This window comes from Bemisia tabaci, chromosome 5 (genome assembly GCF_918797505.1).
Source record: "Bemisia tabaci chromosome 5, PGI_BMITA_v3".
NCBI lineage: Eukaryota > Metazoa > Arthropoda > Insecta > Hemiptera > Aleyrodidae > Bemisia > Bemisia tabaci.
In genome coordinates, this window is record NC_092797.1 from 7,350,498 (window position 1) to 7,372,231 (window position 21,734).

A 21,734-nucleotide genomic window follows, 5' to 3' on the forward strand; every position below is an offset into this window, starting at 1 on the left:
CAGATTTTTGTTTAAATCAAAAGGAAATCCGCTCAAATTAAGTGGCTTGGTTCTTGATTTAAGCTTTGTTAAATCCGGTTGAATCAAGAGTATTTTTTCTTGTCGATGTTTTTAAGAGTCTGGACTCTAGATCCAATGTGTTTTTTTTTTTTTCAGTGTATGTTTAAAAGACTGGTTATAATGTCTCGTTCAAAGGGTCATTTCAAAATTTCTGGCTCTGTGATTTTTTTTTTTTTTTTTTTTTTTTTGTAAAATTTTGAAGAGAAAACACCTGACGGTTTTTTCTCATTCAGACCTTGTTTAGTGGGCCTCTAGACAAGGCCACTGGGCAAATGGGTCATTCGCACTTCTTATACTTTCGGACAAAAATTTCTAACAAGGAACCATCATTTGCAAGGATCTGCAATAAAAGATCAATGGACGCAAAAAATAAATAATAAGCATCCATCGAGACCACTCTTCTTACACTTTTCCCCGGGGTCCCTTATCCGAAATTTTTCGCGAAAAAATATTGCAATACCGCAGGAGACAAGGACCCAATCAGAAGCTATGAAGCGGGGGGCTTATGCATTCCGAGAATAAAGTTTTCAAGAGAAGGATTTCAAGAGTGTAGTGGATTTAAATCGCAATTTATTCCTCCAATCGAAAGTTCTTCCAGGAATCGCGCCGTTGCTAATGATGCCGTGGAACGTCATACGCCGCAAGAACGCACGAGTGCCGCCCTGAGCAGCAACCACGTAACTGCAATGGGAATCCTATGCATATACGCTGCTCTTGCAATCCGCACCTCAATTTACAACTCCGCAAAATAAACTCCCCCAATCAATGCCGTGCTGAGGAAGAATGCCGTATGAGCTTTCAGGCGTTGCCAAATGGACCGCGTTAAACAGAAAGGAACCGAACCGCATCAACTATTGCCAAATTTAACTACGCAATTTACGAGAAAACGTTTGTGTGAATTCCTTTGAAAATTTTAAGCAATTTCCTTTGTAGTATGGAGAAAATCCACTGAAATTTGCACGAAAATCCGCACAACCGTTTTCATGTAAAAAATTAAATTGCCTAATTAAATTTGGCAATAGCTGATGTGGCTTGGTTCCTTTCTGTTTAACGCGGTCTAAATCTACTTTCATAAAGTGCAAGGCTGTACCGAGTAGGGTCGAAGTTTTGACGTCGGCCTTTATACAGGGAAAAAATGAATTGCTGATTTAACAATTAAATTGTCAAAAAATATGTCCGACATGTTTCAAAGATGAGATTTAAAATATAGGAAAGCTAATTTAACCGCGCGGGTGGGTAAATTAGCATTTTCTTTACTGTAAAATCTACATTGAAACATGTCGGGCACTTATTTCAACTAAAAAATTGTTAAATTAGCAATTTCATTTTTTCCGTGTTCATATCGACTCTTTTTCAACCACAGGCACCCTCAAGTTGCATTGTCAAGATCGGAATCAAAATTTTGTACAAATTTTAAGAAAATGTGGGGGATGATTCGAATAATGTGATTTAAATTATTTGATCGGAACGGAGAATATGCACATTAAATGCATCGCTTCATCTGAGAGTGTTTAATGAGCGAAGTTTGCTTTATTTTTCATAATTTCTTTCTGAAATGAGAGAAAAATGGATTTAAAATTGAGAAAACGTGTCGCCGTGTGACGTCGTCAGGCGGTATTTCCCATTTAAACACATGTATTTTAGTGGATTAGGTTCTTTTTTTTACATTGGGGACCGTTCAAGTATTACGTAACGCTTTGAGGGGGAAGGGGGTGTGAGCCCGCGTTATGGTGCGTTATAAGGGGAGGGGAGAGTCAAGCCAAGCGTTACGTAATAAATCCGAGCCGGGGAAAGAAAAACCTTGAAAAAAACGTGCCAAAAATTGAAAACCCCGCCCTTCCCAAATGCAAATGGGGGGGGGGGGGGAGGAGACCAGCGTTATGTAATTCTAAAGGGGGGTGTTGGGCTACGTTACGGGTGCGTTACAAGGGGGAAGGGGGAGTCACGAATTTTAAAAAAGTGCGTCGGCCCCTCGCCTTCAGTAATTGTTCGTTTTAGAAACCAAGGCTTCTTTTTCTAAATTCTGTGGCAAACCTGAATTCATTTTATCGGGAAAAATATGTCAACTTCCAAATTTTCATACTACGTTCCTCCTGAGTGAACAGATCGGCCCAGATATTCCGGACCACATTTCACCAAAAACTGCTGTTTGTCAAACCGCCGTCAACACCTACCAAGCGGCGAGTAGGCCTTCGGCGGCCATGCTCGGCAATCTTCGTAGCCAATCAGGTTGCCGCTCGCCGCCCGTAATCTCGAAAAAGGTTCGGCTCCTACACCACCCTACACTTTCGAATTTTGGATTTTGCCATTCGGCCTGATTCTCTTTTCTCTTTTCTGTAATTAATAACAATAAAAAATTCATTTAATCATTACTTAGCGGCACCTTGTCCAATTTGTGCCTAGCGCCTCTACAACTTTGCAAATTTGGACGTTACCTTTTGAACATTTCATCCCTTCCCTTTGAAATTGCTTTGAATAAGTACACTTCACATATCACACGGGACTTTTATCCGCATATTTACTTGGCTTTATTCGCAAAGGATCTTTTAAGAAGTAAATTCTTTCGATAACTTATTGGGGATGGTCAAGTCACCAATTAGAGCCCGTCATTCCATACCATTATTATTACAGGACTAGGTTTCTTACCTATAATTTGATGGGCACCGTGAGAATAATAGATAACCACAGTATTTGATCCGTGCCTTAAAAAATGAACTGCTGGTGGCAGAACCATCTTGGTGATGTTCATTAGGAATTTTAGACTTTATTCTATTCTTTCAGCAGATGAACCTTACATGGTAACTTGTAAAGTCTTGCCTCATTTTCCTTGAGTTCTACTTAGTTTGATGCCAAAAAACAAGAAAATTCATGGAGAAACGTGCCTTAAAGGTGATAGTTCCCCCTCATACTTACTATCAGAGTTCCAACGGAAAAAATCTTGTTGTCATAGGTAAATACGGTTTCCATTGCTTCTTCAGCTGTTAATAGACAACTATGCGGGTTTGCTGGAGAATTTGGTGACTGCTAGGATTGTTAATTAGTATCTCCGAAGCCTGGTTGTTATAGCTAAACTTAAAGCATTGGCTTCAACGCATCGCAAAACCAGAACCTTGGAGAGACCAGCGAACATCCATGAGAAAGTGAGTGAGGAGCAAGGTCCCTAGCATTGTACATCCGTCTGGTTTTCACAACTACCGTTCCTAGGGATTTAGGATTCAGATTCGCACATCAACCAGTAAGCTTTTCTCCCAATCATCTTGATATAGAGGCAGCTATGCAAGGCGCAGCCAGGTAGTCCAATGCTCAAGCCACTTAATCAACACAAATATTATCCTAACTTACAACAAAATGACTTGTTTCTTCTCTAACAATGGAACCGGAAAATGTTACTTTGAATGCGTGAGAAACTTCTTTGGTCGAGATGAAGAAACGTAAATGAAGAAATGAGTCCGGAACATCTCGACCAGGTACAGGCCGCTTTGTTTACATTAGGAGTCTGGAGTATTGTAATAGAATGGGGCCATATTCCATATGCCACATTCCATTATGCATTCTAGCTCATTCGGGCCGAAAGCCATCGATTTCGCAAGTGCAGGCTCTGGCGAGCATTTGGATGTTTAGAGTATCCATCTCGGAGCGCCGATGTTTCTCGCAATCACGTCTTTGACGTCATCGCGTCATCGGATGCTACGAGATGTATGCTCTCGAGATTCGCCGCGGATTCATTCGTATCCTCGAGGCAGCGAGCATAGGTAGCACCTAGCCAGTGACCAAGTGTGTATTACGTTGTATTGATATTCGAGATATAGAGTCAGCTCTACCATTTGACGAGCGTTGGATTATTTTATCCTCCCCCCATTACATAGTGGAGACTCCGGGTAAGGAGCACCGTCATCCGAAGATCCCAGGTAAGTAGGATAATTTGAATTTAAATTAGAAAATCTACAGAGTTAGTAGGAATTTTTCGAGCTTCACCAAGTCAAAAATTCACGAAAACCAAAAGTAATTTTCATTAATCAATTGATAGTACGGAAACGGTTAGTAATTTTCAAGCTTCACAAAGTTGAAAATAGAAAGCGTAGCGTAATTTTCAAGATTTTTTTTCAAGAAGTATTCAGTGAAATTCTATTCACCGATTTTCCATTGAATTTTCTGGGGCAGCAGAAAATTATTTCAAAAATTTAGACGAAAAGTCGAAATTTGAAGTTTTTTATCAGTGAAATTTTATTCGCAAATTTTACTGCAGATCATTTCTGGGGCAGCAGAAAGGAATTTAATTTTTTTTTAGACGAAAGTCTTGAATAAAGTTCGTTTATTTTATTCGTTGATTCTAAAATTTCTGGGGCAGCAGAAAAGTAATTCAAGAAATTTAGACGAAAGTCTTGAGTAAATTTCATTGAAGTTTTGAATTATCAGTCGAATCTAATTCGCAGATCTTACTTTACGTAGTAAATTTACAGAATCACAGATAGCTTCAAATAATTTCTGGGGCAGCAGAACAGCTATTTATTAAAATTCTGTTTCAAACTTGTAAGCAAGATTAAATCAATGTGAAATTTAACCTGTGCATACTTGAAAGTTCTGAAAGTTGGTTTCTTCTTCAAACTTTCATACTGGCATTATTTTAAAGAAAGTTTAGTTGAAGCATATCATCTCCTTGTGCCTATCGCAGCAATTTGGCGACTTTGTCTCAGATTTACCTTCCCGTGCTGATTCTCGTACGCAGCTGTGATCAAACTTTTCAAGTCACGACGCTGATTGCGCAGAGAATCTGGACGCGCGACGAAATCTGGGATTTCTTTAAGCCTTTCTGCTGATTCTTCTTTCATTGCTTCTATCAGTGTTTGCTAAATTAGTGCCGAGTACGCGGAAGTAACTTAAATTTTTTTTTTCCTAAAGTCAAAATTTTCTCTACTCGTCGGGAAATTTACGTCGTTCCATAAAAATCGCGTCGAGTAAATAAACAGTAAAAGCTTCCTTGTCTACATTGAATTGCGACTTGTGTGAGAGTTACGGGAAGCAACTCAATGAAGAGAATAGCATAATACGAAAACATCTTTTTCAAAATCGCTTTTTCAGAGACTCGTAGCTATGTTTCCAATCGCGCTCGTTGCACCAAGAGCGGTTGCAAAAAACGTTGATGCCAGTAAACACAAAGAAAGACCGACCGAGTTCATACTACCTCATGCCGGTTTAATTGAGAACGAGTACGATGCGGTTGGGTTTGAATGGCAAACCGAACTTGTGCAGGAAGTCCCATAGGACCAAGGGACATACTGTTAGAGGGCATGGAGACGAGAGACAACGGCCGAAAAATGACCCAAAACTGGAACCAAACATTTCAACCTGGTTTATGGGGGCAAAGTTCCGCGCAGATGGATCCTCGAGGACACAGGGCCTTCCAGGAAATACCGGGACAAAACCGAGAAATTCAAGAAATGTTTAAAGCCCAGCTGGAGGTGACGAGAACGTTGAGCCAATCCATAATGGAATGGAACCAGTTGATAGCAGGATCCAACGTTCCCCGATCAGCAGAAGGACCAATAATTTCAATTAAGGCACCTCCCTTCAAGAGACGTTTCAAGGGTGAAAGTGACTATGAGATCAGAGACTTTTTGAAAGACTTCGAAACGCACTATCGCAAGTGTTCGGATCAAGAAAAGCGGGACCAGCTCAGGAGTCACCTAGGAAAACGAGCCGTACAGTATTATGACAACGAGGAAATAGCGTTCCAAAACTGCGAGTCTTTTGAGGAAACCAAACAAAAACTGATCGAATATTTCGATGATGAGGAGGATGCCCTCCAGAAATTCTGTACGCGAACGCAGAGGAGCGATGAGGACCCGTTGGATTTTGTGCAAGCGAAGAGAAAACTGGCGAACTTGGCTAAAGTGAACTCGACTGAAGCACAGTTAGTGAGGAGTATAGTAATGGGATTGGCACCGGAGTATTTGGCCCAGGTGATTAATAATCGTGATTCAACAATTAAGGAGTTAATAGACTCAGTAAAAAATGCTAAACTGGCCGTTGCCGCAGCCAGCAAGGGTAGAAACTCTATTTTGGCTGTGAATCACTATACTGGGCAGGAATCATCCTTAGAATCCCGGGTGAAAGCCACTGAAAATACTCTAGCAACGTTGGTAGCCGCAGTTGATTCAAATCGTGCAGAGACGGAGAGAAATAGTCGAGCATTGAACGCTATGAGGCAGGACTTGGCCAGGGGAGTTGACGCATTAGTAGCCGCAGAAAAGAGGTTACGAGAGGCAACAAGCGGTGACGCGCTCTATCAGGGACAGCAACAAATGGCAGGGATGCCCTTCAAGAAAAGAAAATGGACCCGAAGCCAGGAAGCAAACCCCGGAAATCAGCAGTGTAGATGGAACGGAAACGCGAACCAGGCCGTTTCAAGGGCGCAACCCGCAAATCCTCATCTAAGCCAGCAAAGTTCCATTCAGGAAAATCATGATCCTTCGATCAGTACAATAAAATCTCGTGATAATTTTGTTACTAAAATTTATCCTAGAAGTAATTTTCCTGTAAAAAATGAGGGTCATAAGTCTTTTGCTGAAACCAATGAAAAGATTTTGGACAAATCTGCATATGATTTTCCAGATTCAGATACTGTGGATCAGGAGCCTATTTACATAAGAAGTGTTAATTTCATGCAGGATAAAGACTTTAAGCAAGACGTTTATTCGAACGATAAGTTTTCTTCCGAATTTAAGGAGGTCACAGAGCAGGCTCACTCCTTGTCTGATTTTAATGATTCGAATGTTGGGTCTAATGCATCTTTGAGCAGTGTTTCAGATAGTTTTGAGGAAATTGGCGTAAGCAAAGGGATAGTCGAGCCCGTTACGGAGCGTGGGGATCCCGACGCAGATTCAAGATTTGCAAATCTGAGGAGGATCAGCCCCATGTGAGATTCAGGAAGGAGACCCTCACAATATACAAATATTCCCTGAGGAATTTGTGAGTTCCACTGAAGAAAATCGTAAAAATGATCATTTTGATCAGCAGGAAAGTGGAAAAGAGGCATCGAAGTTCGTAAACGAGGTCGAGATGCTCACGGTAACAAGCGATGGACTTGAACTTGCGTATGGTTTTACGCGCTTCAGGTAAGCAAGGTGAGGTCAGCAATTTTCAACGCACGGACACCGCCGGTCGCGCAGTTTACAAATTTGAAAGAGTGAGTAAGAAAAAGCGAGGCTATTCTACTGCGAATTACACAGATGATGCCAAATCTGAGTTCAAAAAGAAAATATGTTTGAAAAATAATGGCTATTTTAATGGGCACAATTCCGATCATGATTTTTCTTGGAGGAGTCCCAAGAATTGGAGATTTAGGAGGAAATTCGATCCTGGGGGGATAGTGTCAATCCAGGATTTTCGGTACCAAGACGTGTAACTTTCATATCATAATGACGATGTTTTTGTTTTTGTTTAACAGGACACGATAAAATATCCTTTAATTGTCAGATTTTTTTCGTGTTTGTTTAATTTTTACTCTTCTTGGTAGACTTTTCCGAAGGGCGAATGTCCATGAAAAAAGAAGCTGTTGCAAAAAGGACAGGTTTAAAGAAAGAATCTTTTACATTTCTTGATCGTCTTATGTTTTGAGAAAAGATGATTTTTAAGTCTTAAGTTTTTAAGTTTTCTTTAGCTCTGTCAGGAACTCGTTACAGGTCTCGTTATTCATTTTTCATTTCAAAATTTTTAAATTGTATGTATGTATTTTTAGTTCATTCCAGGAGACCCGTCTCATTGTTTCTTTATTGTCTTAGTTTCTTCAGGTCTTTCTTTTCAAAGATTTTCCATTTTCCATCTTCCTTGAAGTTTTCTTTTCCCTAAAAAAATTCTCGGAGGACCCAGCCACCAATCTAGGTCAGTGCGCGGAGGCTGAAGGAAAAACAAATCATGGGCATACCGCAGTTGCGCAATTTTTGGGGCGTCGGCCGTCAATTTGGCGAAAAAATTTCTCATGTCGAAATTTCAAACACGAGCGGCGCTCGCTGAATTTTCCGTGTTATGCAAGATGGAATTAGCCGGCAATTTCCGCAACCGAGCCGGACGAGTTCGATGTGTTATTGGCAGAAATGGAAAACAATGCGCCAGCTCTAATGGAGCGCCAGCTATTGATTTGCTAATTTCATTCGATTAAAGCAGAAGTAAAAGTCAGCAATTTTCATCAATTTTCGTTGTGGAATGCCTACGACCTGTAACTAAACCAAAATTACCTAACTTCATTACTAATTTTATAAAATTGACACTCTCTCTTAGGAAAGGTCAGGATTTTTCCTCTTCCTTGCGGAATATCAGGAGTACCTAAGCATGGACAGTTTGTAAACGCGCAGCACGTTGTTTGCGGCGTTGTCAGGTTTTTTTTAAAATCTTGATTTTATGAATGTTCATTTGCCTAATATTTCATGGTACCTGCAAATTTTACTTTTCAAACTTCCTTCCTTATTTGTATCAAGTGCGATACTTAAGTATGCCCGATGGTTTTTGATTTCTTTGAACAACCATCAACTTATTAGAAATGTCCATGTTACGTTGGAAATATTCACGAACGTATTGTAACAACAAGGAAACCCATGACAGTTTTCGATTTTTTGTCTGAGAAAAATTTCGTGGTGGAGACAGGCTATTGCCCCCGTTTTTAGGTTTCTGTTTTTCGTTTAAAAGTGTTGAATGGTTTCGACTAATTACTTGTGTTACTTTTAAAAACGAAACCTTATATAATATTGGAAATTAATTTATTGTTATTTCTACTAGTTTCCGGATAAATATAATATAATATTAATTTAATATAATTTAATATAATAATATATTTAAAAATTTAATATTTCCGGTAGGATCGGTAAATTATGCTACCATGGTTTTTTGTTTACTTAATTTATTAATATATTATTTTGTGTAATTTACTAAGCGTATCTCTAGATTTTAAGAATCCTGCGCTGATATTTTACAGTTGCGCTTCTAAATTTTGTTAATGTAATTTTTTCTCCTGAGAATAGGAAATTACAGCGCAGTAGTCTAATCCTGTGTTTTTGGCAACGTTTCAGGACTCCTGTTCGCAATGGAGGTTTTCTTGATGCCGTCTCGGAATTCGCATCTCTGATGGGAAACGCACTGACAGTCCACGCATCCTCAATGATTCACACCAAAGTAGCGCCCAAATCGCGGGAACTTTGACTTCGCTGATCGTCAGGCAGGACATCAGCCGGCTCATCTCCTGTCGATGGGATCAGCGGCCCTTTCCCCAGCGTACCCTGCTTCCGGGGTAGAAACATCTCTCCCTGGTTCATCATCCCCTGGTTACCGTAACCGGAGTAGCTAAGCTTCGGCATCCAGCGACTGGTTGGCGGGTCGTATCCCTCAGCGCCCTCGGACGTATCAACCAATCGACGAGGCGGCAAACTTCTTCCACTGGTCGCCAGGCAGGCCGATCCCTAGGACAAGCAGAGGCCATCGGTGGGCTTCGAGACACGTTGGAGGCACTCTTCACACCCGGCTCATCCTACCTCCACTTTCGGCGGGATCCGGGCGTGCTTCTCTCAACTGATCGGCAAAGGCATCTGGACATCATCCGGATATCCTAACAATCGAGGGACATCCATTCCTGAGGGCGACACTGCGATTTGGCAACCGCGAAGCATCACGGCGCTTCATGGGACAGCGGATGGTGCAAATATCAACATTGGGCATCGCGAAGGACTGAACGAGGCGCTTCTGAGTCAGTAGAATGTGTTGGACGGGCATGGCACCTGAGATTTTTCGGAGCGACAGCAAATTTCTTTGTAGTAGTTTTAAGAACCGAAATCGGGTACTCGTACTCAATTTTTTATTTACGTTTTTTTTTTCGATTCAAATTTGTTTTTGAGTACCACGAATGCGCCAGGTTAAACTGCGGTGAACAGATTTCATAGCAATTTTGGGATTTTGTTACATGAACAGAACGGCTATGAAACCTCTCGCACCAAAGTTCTGATCGGGTGCCGGCAAATATAAAATGTAGCCGCTTTATTTATTTTTTTTTTTTCCGTAAAAAGTCAAAATTTCTATTACCAATTCAATTGATGTTTTTTTACGCTAGCCTCCTTTATTTATAATTTTTTTTTTAACCTACTTTTATTTTACTATTTTTTTTTACGATGAAATGCTGCACTTGCTACGCAAGAGCCTTTGCTTCGAAAGGGATGGTTAAATCGTTTTTTTTTTCGTTTTTTTTTGCCCAAGATCGGAGGGTGTAATAGAATGGGGCCATATTCCATATGCCACATTCCATTATGCATTCTAGCTCATTCGGGCCGAAAGCCATCGATTTCGCAAGTGCGGGCTCAGGCGTCAGCATTTGGATGTTTAGAGTTTACATCTCGGAGCGCCGATGTTTCTCGCAATCACGTCTTTGACGTCATCGCGTCATCGGACGCTACGAGATGTATGCTCTCGAGATTCGCCGCGGATTCATTCGTATCCTCGAGGCAGCGAGCACAGCATCTAGCCAGTGCATAGTGTGTATATTGCTGTATTTGATATTCGAGATATAGAGTCAGCTCTACCATTTGACGAGCGTTGGATTATTTTATCCTCCCCCCATTACAGTATCTCGCCGCAATTTCACTTGAAATCACCATGAACAGATCAACGGGGTAACTGATATTTGATTTTACGAAAGGGATAAATGTTAGACGCGGACGAAAGTTCTTTTGTCGAGGTGAAGAAACGCTAACGCTGAGAAATTGAGTCTGGAACATCTCGAGGAAGTCCGCATTGGGACCGCTTTGTTTATGTCCGGACTATGTCGCCGTTCGTTTGTTTACATTAGGAGCGAGTTTGACACCGATGACAGACTTTGGTTTTTGATGAAAATTTGGTCTGGAATATCTGGGCCAAACGCAAAAACCGTTCCTCCTGGGCACGACGACAGAGTGGAAAGTAGAGACTCATTAACGAGTAAAACTCTACGAAGCTAGTAACTAGTTCTTTGAGCGTGGATGGCAATTAAAATGATCCTTGGCATTGGTCACTCCCGTTAATCCCGGCCGAGAATTTTCTAATCGCGAGTCGATCAGCGGGGCTCATGAATCCGGCGGGAAAACACAATGTCTCCTCTTTGTGAGTCCCCAACCTCGCGGCGGGTCGTATCCGAGTTCGATTTTCATAAAATACACGCACGCAATATAAATATCCCGCTACGACTGGCGGGGCCATAAATTTAGAACAGCCTGTATGCCGTACTTTGTACCGCTCCGACGATGCCGATCGGTGGTTCTTTTGCGCTGATGTCGATTTGTTTCGTTTTTCGACTGCACTATACAGGGTGCCCCATATTTAACCGGTAACATTTGACTAAATTTTGCAGTGTGGAATTACTATCTCTGGCGCACGCGTAAAAGCACCTGTCTGCGTAAGGAAGTTGACAGGATGTATGTTGGCTCTGGGATCGGTCAGAAATAGTAGTTTCTTTTTGAAAAATGCATCAATGCATACATTTGCATCTTGCCTGGTGGGTCCTCACATAACGGACAATTTGGGTTTGTGTTACGAATTAGAAGACTTAAAGTCAGAGATGGTGTCCCAAGTTTATCCAGCAGGATTTGACTACATTTTGCAGCAAGGAACTGCTATCTCTAACTTTTCTAATTAAAAGCACCTGTATGCATAGGGAAGTTAACAGGGTATGTGTTGGCTCTACACTGGAAAAAAAAAAAAAAAAAAAAAAAAAAAAAAAAAACATTGGATCTTGAGTCCAGACTTTTACAAACATCGACAAGAAAAAGTACTCTTGATTAAATCAGGATCTAGCTTAAATCAAGAACCAAGCCTCTTAGTTTAAGCGGATTTCGTTTTGATTCAAGCAAATGTCCGATTGAATCAAGAGTATTTTTTCTTGTCAATGTTTTCAAGAGTCTGGACTCTAGATCCAATGTGTTTTTTTTCCAGTGTAGAATGAGTCAGAGTAGTACTTTTTTATTGAAAAATGTAATCCGAACAATTAATTTCTTTAAAGTTACTTCCAGTAAATTTTGTTGTGCAAATCGTGCTCAAGATAAAATCTTGATGAGAATATCTCTCAGAGCAGTACAATAGAGTCGCAATCTACCGGAGCGCCAATGAAATCAAACCTTGAACAATGCATTGCTAGCATCCTGTTCAGTGGAAAGTGAGGACCATCTGGAAAGCATATACATATTAACACGATGCCGGCGGTTTATGGAAAAATCGCGAGCCGTGAGTGGTTTTTGGGATTTATTTATTTATATTGGTAATTATTTCCGTAAATTTTGGCAAATTCTGTCGATCAAAGTAATATAAAATTAAAACATGTACAAACTCCAGATTTTATAAAATAAATTTTATAATTGTATTTTCTAAGTGAAGCTCAGTGCTGGAACCCCCCGAATATAATACGGCATCGTCAGCCGCCGCAGACTAGTCTCAGGAGTATACTGGACTAAACATCCTCAAGATGCGACTTTCATCGGCGCTTTAGTACATCGCGACCCTATTGTACTCTACGGAAAACATGTCAAAATCCTTGAATTCGCCCCCTCCTTTGGTGGCACACTCATAACGTCGAGTCCGAGTTTCAGCGGGCTGATTATTGAAATTGATAGACAAAGCTATAGACAATTAAGACAAAATGGATATGGAGGGATCTTATCAATGGAAGCTGGTGGTTCAAATGGACAAAGGAAGTAGGTAATAGACTAACTAACGGCAAGGCACGGGAGACCTTACAGTAAGTCCATCATTTTCGCCCACAGTCAATAGGAACCACCCATTTCAACCAATGGGATCGCTCCATACTCCCTGTGTCTTCTTTCTCTATCGCTATCATTTTCGATAATCAGCTCGCAGGGAGAGTTAAAACCCCGAAAAAATTGAACATCAATTCTCGGTTGATTTTCAAATAAAACGTAGTTTTTATTGGTTGGTTTTATTCACTTAGTGCACTGAAAAAAAAGATTGGTAGGATTTACCGTTCCTTCACGCTGTATTCCATACAGCGTGAATTTAAAGTCGATTCTGCCAGAGGAATTATTACCCGTACCAGTATGTACTAACGTTTACCTTTCTTCTGCCAGCATTGACTCTAAACTGACGCTGTGTGAAGCACAGCGTGAAGGAATGGTAAATTCTACAAATCTTTTTTTCAGTGTACCTACACGGATAAAAAAACTTCGTGCATGGGACCCCAAGTTGAGGTCATATGGATCTCTGAAGTTTTCTGATCACGCATCCGAAAACTTGAGGTCGAGCTGCCGAAGTTCGGGTCAGACATCGAGGCACTTCGGTATGTACCGGAGTACTTCAGATGTCTGACTCGAACTTCGGCAGCTGGACCTCAAGTTTTTAGATACGTGATCCGAAAACTTCAGATATCCATATGACCTCAACTTCGGGTCCCACGCACGAAGTTTTTCTCTCCGTGTAGTTTCTGAATGTACTGAAAAACAAGCAGTGAACTCCAACACAATGTGTTGATAAGGCGCGTCATTAACTCGCACACATCAACCCCTTTAGTTTTCATTTACAGAGATTTCAAAATAGGCAAACAGCACAACAAGACTGCGAGGTCAAAGACGCACCTTGACGAGACCGTGTATTGTGAAAGTAGAAAGCTATTCGATCGAATTTAAGTTTTTTGATCTGCCTCAAGCAAAATCTTATCAGATTCTTGAAGAAAAGTGCTACGGAATAATTTAAGCGAAGAAAAGAAAAATTCTGTCGAACTCCTAGAAGATAAAGTCGATTTAAAGGTATTTTGGGGCTAAAATACCCAAATCACCGGTAGTAAAAATCCCGTTATATTATTGAAAAGAAATTGACTCGATATAAATGCAATTGCATTAAATACGTCTTGATTTTGTTATTTTAAACGTCTTTCCATGCGAAGAAATTCAACCATGTCGTTGCTTTATTCATTCATGAATTGAAAGTAAGCAATCTACATCCCGAAAATCTACCGATTTGCCGTAAAAAATTGCAGAAACTTGATATAGCAGGTCGATGCACCCACTCGTTGAATTTACCAACCAATTTCGTGAGTGCAAATGTGTAAAGATCAATACGCTATAGTCATTTTGGGTGCATTTATTTTTCATGAAACAATTATAATTTCAATCCCGAAAAACCATCAATTTTCCCTATAAAATCGAAAAAATCAAAATATGTCGACTCCCCGACGTGAAAATTAGATTCTACGTGTGTAAATACTTATGTATCGATATGCTGAACAGAAACTATGTGTGGACACAGTCAGAAGCCCGCGGCAACATTAATTCAACAGAAAAACTGTAAAAATTAGATCGCCCCGCCTCTCCTCGTTACTTACAACAAACCGTTCTTATACTCATCTCAAAATTTTTCTCAGAGCTTTGGGTTATTATCAGCTTCCATTTAAACTCCGGTTCGATGGCCGAATCGGCTGCCAAAAAAGCAAGCCACTGTTGAAGGGTTCTATGAGAAATTCGTGATATTATCGGCTCTCAGGAAATCACCCCATGGCTAAAATTGGTGGTATAAATGTTTAAGTGCTTAAAATAATCGTATCCAAGAAACTAAGGAATTAAACTACTATGGAGTCAATTTCTTTTTAATAACATAACGGATTTACTACCGGTGATCTAGCTATTATAGCCCCAGAATACTTTTAAAGCGCCTTTGCGTTCCAGAATCTCGACGGAATTTTTTTTTTTTTTTTTTTTTTGGCTTAAACGATTGAAGAGACATTGTAGTTAAAAATATAAAGATTTTTCGATTTGGACGTATAAAAAATGTTTAACTCGTCCAGGCACACCGTGTATTGTATGGAGTACTGCTGTTATTCGACCGTTGTCTTCAGGTCAAAATTCTTACAAAGAAGCCCCTTGCAAGAGGCGAATTTTTTGTAATTTCTCCCAGTTTTTTCAGCGTTAGGTATATAATTGAATTGCTTGTCAAATTCTGAGGTCAATTATATTTATTGTAATTTATACTTCCTTTTTTCCCCTTCATTTTATTTTTCGTATCGAGAAGTCGAGGTTTTGTTGATTTCTTCGGATTTCGATTACTGTAACGTAACTTCTCTTCTATTCGGCCGATTTTTATGAATGAGGTCTCTTTTTATTTGTGTTTTAACGGAGAGTAAGGAAAACATTGCTAAATACACGCGAAACAATTTTTTTTGAAAATTGGATGAATCCTAGCGTGACGGTGAAATGGTTAATGAAGCGTGAGTAATTGGGGTACGGGTATCGGCCGCGTTGGGGCCCAAGGCCCATTGTTCTTCGTGACGCCGACGCAGTGATCAGGAGCGTGGGGACGAGAGGGCTGAGTGGACTCCTGTATGAGCCACGTTTAGCAAATGGTCTAATGAGTCTCGAGGCTCATCACAGATTGCACTTACCACTATCCTACTGGCCCCGGCTATCAGAGCAAGGAGTACCAACTTTTGAAAAGCCTAACAGTGGTGTGGAGATCTGTCAAAGCAACGTTATGAACGAAACGGAAGAGTAAAATTCTCATTCCTAGAGTGTCGGCCTGGTCAGCCATCCTCGAATCAGTTCGCTTGCTTCCGCTTATATATGCATATTTTAAATCAGCGCGCCCTACTCTTAGGCTTTTTTTAAAAAAACCAAGTAACGTAGACTCTTGGTATTCACTGCACATAAACTAGCGAGCCCCAGAATGAGAAACAACTTTAAATCATAATTATTGACGGATAAATAAACTTTTTACACGCTTTGGAAAATCTCAGAAGTTCGCGGTAGTCACTTTTCGGTAAGGAACTAAGGGACTCGGTTATTGTATCGAGCAGGGTTCGAAACGATCGCAAAGGCGGTATACTACGTATACGCGCCAAAAATCTCGGTGTATTTACTTAGAAAAGGGTAAAATTACTAAGAATTCAGGGTTCTATTTGATCCCAGTTTTTTCTTGGTAAAATTATTAACTTTCTCGGCAATTTTACTGGACCCCGGTAAAAACGCCAATATTTTTTATCGACTGTGGTAGAATTACCGAGATAAAATGGCAAAGTTAACGGGAATTGATTACCAATAAAAATGGTATTCTTACCTGAAAAAAAAACAGTAAAAGTCCCGGTTTTTAGGTTAGCTTACCGGTCTTTCTTGGTAAAATTACCAATAATTGGTAAAAAAAGTAAAATGGTAAAGGTACCAACGGATCTTGGTAAAAACGCCGAGAATTTTTTTTCAGTGGGTAGGCTCAAAAGGCTGTATTTTTAATGGAAGCGGCAATGTTGGAAGCGACTGCGGAGACAGAGCCATTAATATTCAACGAGAAAAATTAGCTCAAGTTCGCCGAATCGGGGGCGTAATTAAAAGGTCTGCATCGCGCCGGTGACCGGGGGGAGGGGGTGGGTCTAGAAGGGTGGGGGTGGGGGAGGGTTTGATGTGACTTGTGAGGAGCCCGGGGGCTTCGCGTGCGTTGCCCCTCTTTTAAATCCTCGTCCGGTAATAGGTGGGCTCGATGCTATGTGATGCAACATAACAACGCGAATGCCCCCCTCCCCCCCCCCCGGTCTTCCACCGATTTCCTCGAAGAAACGTCGAGGTTTTCCACCATGATCTCTGCCCGGCGTTGCCGAACTATACGGAGATCAAGCCAACCTAGGAGTCTACCGCACGAAATAGGCAAGGACACTCGATTAAGTTTCATTTAGCCACAGCTCATTTAGCCACGTGGCTAAATGCAACAAAAAATGTTGCATCTTGCCACAGATTCTAGGTGCTATGTGGCTAAACGAAACAAGAAAAATTAGTGTGGCAAACGTGGTAAAGTGCAACAAATTATGTTCCAATTAGCCACATGGCCAAAGGACAAAACCACGTATCTACATTGCAGCGTTACCGAACGTAATCGAAACGAACTTGACCTAACCTAACCTAACCTAACCTTACCTAACCTAACCTAACCTAACCTTACATATCCTAATCTAAAGCAGGCGAGCTGCACGCATGTGGTCAATAATTCCTCCGAATACTTTCCAATTAGGAAATTTTCATGTATATCAGCGTGAAGTAGAATCAGTAGTGCATTCGTCACTAGTGGAGGATATTAAAATTATTAAAATAAAATTTGGTTATTTATACTTTTTAATCTATTCCAGATTCTTAATAAAATCACTTATGCTGCAGTAAAATAAAAATGGGAGGATAAATAACAATTTTTTTCGCTAAATTTGATGGGCCATTCCAAAGACTATGGCTAACTGCAATATTTTTGTTGCATTTTGCCACACTAATTTTTCTTGTTTCATTTGGCCACACAGCAACTAGAGTTTGTGGCAATTTGCAACAATTTTTGTTGCAGTTCGCCACGTGGCTAAATGAGCCGTAGCTAAATAAACAGATACCGGACACCCTGGTAAAAATTGGCAGTAGAATGTGTGTTCCAAAATAGTATAGACCTAAAGCCGGCTGTAAGATTTCCAATAGCTTCTGTAGCTGGCTGTACAATATCTTATAGCCTTTTATAGCCGATGACGATCAAGCAACAGCCAGACGATAAGGTTTATGCTAAACGTTACTAAATACGGATACTACACTGAGAAAAAACTATGGTTTATAAACCTATTAGAGGTAAATATGGAACACCTATAATAGTCGTAAATAAACTAATGATTCTCGGTCTGTGAACCATACTAAGGTCTCTGTACCTAATTAAGGTAGGTGTACCATAACTAAGGTATATGTGCTATTATTATATGTAGAGGTACTACTATTAGTGGTGTTCCATATTTACCTCTAATAGGTTTATAAGCCATAGTTTTTTCTCAGTGTAGGACTTGGTTAGTTTTTGGACTATCGCTCTCTTTTTGTGCCGTGGTATCTTGATTTATTTTGCGAGGGAAACACCGCTCTTTTGAAGGATGCCTGTCATTCTTAATATGTTGGAGCGCCCTCAATTTCTTATGATACCGTGCAATACCTCTGGTGTGAAACAGTTGCTTCAAGCGCCGTGGCAGGCGGGCAGCCAGCGCGAAACACGCATTGGCGCCTACAAACCTAACAGGGATACTTCACGCGTTGCGCAATGCGTGAAGTATCCCTGTTAGGTTTGTAGGCGCCAATGCGTCGCCGCTCCGCTTTGAGTTAGGCTCTAATATTTAATCTCGCGGAGTCCGCGTTTTTCAACTCATGATTTTGAAATGTTTGCATACTCTGTATGGATTATTCTCATTTTAATTGTTGAAAAAAAATATGTTTTAAAGGAAAATATAATGTGTGTTTTGTAAATATCAAGGTAGTTCCGTATCAAAGTTAATGATTTCCAAAGCACACGAATTTCTACACGATTTCTTATAGCCTTTTATAGCCAATGGCGATAAAGTGAAAAGCCCGGCGCGGCGATAGGAACTATAGCCGGACTGTATACTTTTTTATAGCTTCGTATAGCCCGGTTATATGATTTGCTCCGCTTTCTACAGCCAGGTATATGATTTTCAATAGCCTTTTTTAGTCGGCTATAAGAACTCCTATGGTAATTTGAAACGCAGCTCGTATGGCCAATTTTTACCAGGGCAGGGTTGCCACAGTCTGGGAATATCGGAAAAAGAGAATTTGCAGGTGTCTGGAATTAGATGAATTTCGTGTTAAAGTGGAAACTACTGAGTGAACTGAACACGAGGATACCCGAGGATGGGAAATGCTAGGAGCAGGCAATGAAATAGTATGTATTTTAGGAGACATCAAAAATGGGGAATATTTCGGGTAATCTAGAATTAGTAAGAAAGGTAATTCGATGATTATGTACCAGTAGACACCATACCATTCGGAGAGGTGCAATTCAAAGCATGACGTCGTCAGTTGATTTTGCCATCCATAAAAAATGAAAAGAGAAAAAAATGAGGAAGAAAAACACATTTTTGTTCTCTGCCTCCATCTCTAATTATATGAAATTCATCGAATTCTCTGACGCGAATTTTCCCATGAACATAGCTCGAGCAAAGATTATTTGAACCCGTGTTTCTATCGTTTTGGCCTGATTTTAGCGAAACGCCTCGTTTTTATATCCCCGTTGGTGGGCTTAATATTGCGTGTTGCGAATATAACAACGCTAATTTTTTTCAATTTCGTATCAGTTTCCTCGAAGGAAAGCTGAGGTTTTTCCTGTAACCCCTAACCACCCTTGCCAATAATGCCGATTCGACTCGTAGAGTTTATGAAAAAAGCTCTTGTTTTTTGCACCATATGACAGATACATTTCTGGCTTTTCACCAGGCATTTTCTGTTCCTAGTTAACTTTGCAGTTTTTCACGAGAGTTTCAATAACACAGACCGTGGGCATGAGGTCTTCCGTAGTATTCAGGAAATTTACGCGGTATTCCTTCAAAAAAACAATGTTTTTCTTCTTCATGTCATGAACCCGACAGGTTCTCTCTTTCTCCCTCCGCCCTATATCTTTCTCTCTCCCCCTCTCTCTGTCATATTGGTTAAATAAAGGTACACATTCATTTTCAGCGGGTTTAGTCAACTTCGGTAAAACAAGACTTTCATCGAGAAACACGCACTAACGCCGTATATAATAAGTCGCAATTTGGTCTTGTTCATATTTGTGTAAGTTGAGGTCGTAGAAAAAAGTTGCAGTTTCAATCGACATCATGAAGTCCTGAATGTCAGTTTAAATTTTTCATTGATGATGAACCCTTCAACATGTATTTTTTGAACTGACTTCCCCGTGAGGTTTCACATTTTTAGGTGGCTCTTTTTTGAAAACTGATTTTGTAAAACTCATCAGAGCACTGCACTGGAAACAAAGGCTCTTGGATCCAGAGGTCAGAATCTTAAGAAAATTTGACAAGAAGAAAAAGCTCTTGATGCAATAGAATTTTTGCTTGAGTCGACCGCAAAGTCTCTTAATTTAAGCGGATTTCTTTTTGATTCAAGCAAAAATCCGATTGAATCGAGAGTAATTTTCTTGTCGATTTTTTTAGGAATGTGGACTCTCGATTCAAGAGTTTTTTTTTCCAGTGTGGTACCAATATCTCAGTTTTGAACCCTGTCGATTGGTCCATCATGAAAATTCTGGCATATTGATGGATAAAATGCGAAACCACGCATCTCCTTTTGCGGCTTTGCAGAGTTTCTTCTATAATTTCTTTTCTTTGGAAAACTAGTGAACGGAATTTCCTGGAAACTTCCTCGATTTTATCCTTTCTGTTCGCAGGTTATATTGTGTTTATTTCACGCTCTAAAGTTGGCTTGCTTCTTCTCAATAGAATGACATAGAACGAACATTTTTAAACAGCGTAATGAAGATACAGTAAAATCGTGTTAAGTCAAACTACGGTGAAAATAAAGTCCTGCTTAAGTCGAAAATGTCTTCAGTCCTTAGACACTGCTTGAGGGGAATTGTAAAATAATTACAATCAAAACAAATTTGTGACTCTTGGCATGGAGTAAAAGCTGCTTTAGTCAAAGAAAATTCTTCGAAAAACCTGACAAAAATTCGATTTTCTACAAGGAGACAGGAGCGATTTTAAAAGAAAGAAACGTAGAAAAAAAGTCTCTAATGAAGTATCTGTATTTTTTGAGGTAATGCAGGGATGAAAGTTTCGAAACGTGTTACGTTTGCTGTCTTTCGATGTTTTGGTGAAACTAAAGAGGTACAATTTGACAATTCGCTTGGATCATTTCAAATTTGTAATTAATTATTAGAGATTTTGTTTGAAAATTCACTCATAAGTCTTCTGAAATCGCTTACCTGGAATTACCGCGCCTCTTTCGTGGTAAGCGGTAAATCGTACGAGACGAAAAACCGTTCAGTCCCTTGTAATGCCGGAATCGCACGCTGAATTTGGCTTGAATGTGGAAGTCATCGACCTGATGCCTGAATTTTACGCATGTCGCGCAAAATTCAGCACGATTCTTAGCGACCATCGGATAATGTCGGATTTGTCTGAACTATTCAAATAGATTTGGTACTAATCTGGATGAAAGTAACTCGAATTTGCGAAATTTCAGCCGTTGAGCGATGACTGTTGACTTCCATATTCAGCTGCCAAATTCAGTGTGTAATTCCGGCAAATTCGATCCAGCTAGATTTTATTGTATACATTTTCAAGCTACAAAGTTGCTCGATAAACATTATGAAACACCGTATTGGAGATATAAACGTGATTTTGCACTCACACTCAGGCCATGTATATGTTGCTGAAATTCTTTCCGATCATCAATCGGAGATGACAAGATGAAGATTCAGCTTCAAACTCGTAGAGGAAGGGTGGATATAACCTGACAGAGGCCGGGTGAGATTAAAGGGTTGATTGGTTTCAGGCTGCCGGGCATGGGATGGCATGCATGCGACAGTGGCGTGGCGTGAATGATCGATTATCGATATTTCCCCGTTTGCAGCTGTGGTAAAAAATCGATTACTAAAATATACCCTGAATATCGATCCTTTTCCATAGATTTAAATGGTAGATCAATTGACATATCGCAAACCACGCGACACCGCGCCGCTGGCATGCGTGCGTGTCGGGTCCGAGCGACCCAGTTTCCCGGTGTTTCCAATTAATGAATTGTCCCCGATTATCCATCTATACTATAAGCTCCAAGACCTCCTAATTTTGCGAAACTGGTGACGCTTAGTTCCAGCCTTCTACCGGGCCGATTTTCATGATTTTTGCGGCAATCGGCGGGCAATTGTCTCTAGATAAGCCAACT

At 40.3% G+C, this 21,734-nt stretch overlaps 1 protein-coding gene across 1 annotated transcript in view; it reads left to right on the forward strand.

Annotated features, from left to right (window-relative positions):
* The window catches only part of LOC109034892 (uncharacterized), a 455,198-nt gene that overhangs the window by 149,792 nt on the left and 283,672 nt on the right, over nucleotides 1-21,734 (forward strand). The gene's annotated exons all lie outside the window — the stretch shown is intronic.